Genomic DNA, 3,424 nt, shown 5'->3' on the forward strand with positions numbered 1-3,424 from the left:
AATTTTATGTACTAGACGTGATTTTTGTATGTTGTGGATATAATCAGTAGGTACCAGTCAAATCTAGGATTCGATCACTAGACAGCAGTCAAACACATTCTCAAGTATCTTAGGAGAATGAAAGACTATATGATAGTATATTCTGTATGATAGTATATACAGATTATGACTTCCAATCCAACAATGATTCTAGGAAATCTATGTCTGGATCTATTTTCACACTTTGGGGTTGAACAATTATATTGAGGACTATAAAGCAAGACTGCATTGTTGATTCCACCATGCAAGAATAATATGTTGCTGCAAATGAAGCAGCTAAGGAGGATGTATGGCTTAGGATGTTTTTTGGTTATTTGGAAATTATTCCAAATATGGATAAACCTATCATACTCTACTGTGATAACAGCAGAGCAGTTGTTAACTCAAAAGAATAGAGAAGCCATAAGAGAGCTAAGCATGTAGAGCGTAAGTACCACCACATAAGAGAGATAGTACACATAGGGGATGTAATCATTCAGAAGATTGAATCAGTCAACAACCATGTTGATCCCTTTACAAAGACGCTTTCTGCTACGAGTTTTGATAGTCATTTCTTAGATTTAGGATTATGCGACATGTCTCATCTACTTTAGGGCTAGTGGGAGATTGTTGGGATTTGTGCCTTAAAGCGTATTTCTGAATGAACGATTAATGTTAGGTTCATACAATCACTATAGCAGATAACTCATATCTAATCAGACAGTCCATAAGATTTAAACACATATACGGCCATGCCATCCCAGAAGCGTTACCAAATTCTGGGATCTCGGTCTACATGTTAGGTTCATTTTAGGTTTGTTTTAGAGATAGTTTTATGTTATGTTTTTAGTTATTTAGGATTGTTTAGCGCATATTTATGTTTGTTTTCTTCTTGTTTCAGGCTTTAATTGTCAAGTACATAATATGGAGTGAAATGAGAAGAAACATGTTAAATATGATAAATAAGATGGATTTTGTGTTGATTGTGGAGTTTCAAGACATTATGTGTGGAAAATACTACATTGAAGATGCTCAACACACGTCTGAGACTTCAAGCGCATTTTGACCATGATTTATTCATTTTCTGGAAACACTTCTAGAAATAGAAGTTGTAGATATTTCTCTTAGCTTTCCATAGATTTTTGAATCATTCAATGTGAACTTATATCGAAGGAGTTATGATCAAAATACAATGAGTTGACGCTGTAGGCTGTTCGAAACGAGTTTCATTCTATTCTGACTTTAGTGCTACAGCGCCATAATAAGAGAGCTACAGCGCTAGTGCACCAGATTTTGAAGCATTTTGGCACTGTAAATAGCACTACAGCGCTCCAGAAGTAGCGCTACAGCGCTGGTTACGTATTTTTCTGGTTTTAAACCACTTTTTGAAGGGCAATTTGGTCTATTCACTTGGGAACATTGGAGGGCAATTTTAGAAACATAATGTTGCGACTGGAAGGGGGCTGAACAAGAGAGAGACGACGGCTGAGAGTGGAGAACACCATTGGAGGATCCATTCCTGTGTTTTCATCATTTATCTTTAATTTTTCATGTTTGTAATTGAATTCTATGATTGCTAGTATGAATATTATGGACTAATTTCTCCTTTAGGGCTATTATGTGAATCTTTTGGAAACCCTTTTGTATGGATTAATGCAGAATTCATGTTCTTCTTCATCTCTTTCAATTCCTTACAATCTGTGTTACTTGTGCAATTATTGATTGATCACCTCTAATTGTTATTTCATGAATCAAATTGAAATCTGAAAAGTGAAATTTGATATGCTTTGATTGTTTGGATGCAAATTCAATTTAGAACGAAAGTATCTAAATTGTTTGCCTATTTTTTTGAGTTGCGTGTTTAATTCCTTCTTCATGATTCAACTTACCATAGAAATATAGGAAGTTGTCATTTAGATTGAATTTTGTAAATCTTAACTAGATTATGAATTGATTTTTTTGCAACTTGTTCTTGAATAGGGAGAAGGGGATATAATTCTTGCATTAGGAAATAAAATGGTGGAAAATAGAGGATCATAATTGTCCTAATTTCATTTTCTCTGTTATTTTGTTTAAATTTTCATTGTGCTTCGTTAGTATTCTTCTTTGTTTGAAATCTCTGAAATTGTTTAATAAAATAGAATTAAAAAGATTGATTGATTGGTAATTGATTAATCAGTCCTTGAGGACGATACTTGGTTGTTACCATTTTATTACAAATTGCGACTGTGTGCACTTGCATAGCAAAAATATTGCAACAAGTTTTTAGCACCGTTGCCGGGGACTGAAAATAATTATCAATATCAGTCAAATTAATTTTTATTATAATTTGATTTTAATTTCTCTTGTTTCTAATCTGTTTAGTTGCTTAATTTATCTATCTCAGGTGAACTGTGTTATATGCGTAGCAGAAGAGGAGTAGACAAACTTGTTCCTTTGAATCCTGAGATTGAAAAGTCTTGCAAGCAAAATAGAAAGAATAAGAGGGAAGCCCAGAAATCTGTGAAGATGGCACAGAATGACGGGGATGGCAGGAATGTTTTAATTCCTGGAATTGCACAAGGGGGTCAGGCTCAGAACAATTCTGAGAGGAGTCTGAGAGACTATGTACTGCCCACTCTGACGGGAGTACAAAACAGTATATGCCCACCAGCTGTAGAGGCTAACAACTTTGAAATTCAAGCCAGCTATTCTACAAATGGTGCAATCCTCTGTTCAATTTAATGGGTTGCCTTCTGAAGATCCTCACACCCATTTGTCTAATTTTTTGGAGCTGTGTGGAACTTTTAGATACAATGGGGTGAGTGATGACGCAATCAAACTTAGGCTTTTCCCATTTTCTCTGAGGGATAGAGCTAAAAGTTGGATGAATTCTTTGCAATCGAACTCTATATTTACCTGGCAAGATTTAGCTCAGAAGTTTTTGTCAAAATTCTTCCCTCCTTCCAAAGCTGCTAAATTGAGGGGAGAAATCAATAATTTTTGCCAAAATGATGGAGAATCATTGTATGAAGCTTGGGAACGGTTCAAGGAACTTTTGAGAATATGTCCTCATCATGGCATTGAACAGTAGATGTTAGTACAGAATTTTTACAATGGTTTATGTCCAACAACCAGAACCATTATTGATGCTGTAGCGGGTGGTACTTTTATGAGCAAGAGTGCAACTGGTGCTTATGAGCTGCTGGAGGACATGGCCACAAACAATCATCAGTGGTCTGAGGAAAGATCATCAGGAGTCAGAAAGGTAGCTGGGGTGCATGAGCTGGATGCAATCACTGCTCTAACAGCACAAGTAGCCTCCTTGACAAAACAGTTACAACAGAGCACTGTATCTGCTAATGCGGTTCAAATGGCGGCTAGGTGTGAATTTTGTGGTGGTTCTCACTCTATTGATCAGTGCCTC

The 3,424-nt window shown here is 36.0% G+C and overlaps 1 non-coding gene across 1 annotated transcript; it reads right to left on the reverse strand.

Moving 5' to 3' along the window:
* Positions 1–2,974: 2,974 nt before the first annotated feature.
* On the reverse strand, positions 2,975–3,081 carry LOC133827748 (small nucleolar RNA R71). Its single transcript, XR_009890399.1, has one exon. It is a non-coding gene; the product is annotated as a small nucleolar RNA R71 (small nucleolar RNA).
* Between the last annotated feature and the right edge of the window lie 343 nt (positions 3,082–3,424).

This window comes from Humulus lupulus, chromosome 3 (assembly GCF_963169125.1).
Source record: "Humulus lupulus chromosome 3, drHumLupu1.1, whole genome shotgun sequence".
Classification (NCBI taxonomy): domain Eukaryota; kingdom Viridiplantae; phylum Streptophyta; class Magnoliopsida; order Rosales; family Cannabaceae; genus Humulus; species Humulus lupulus.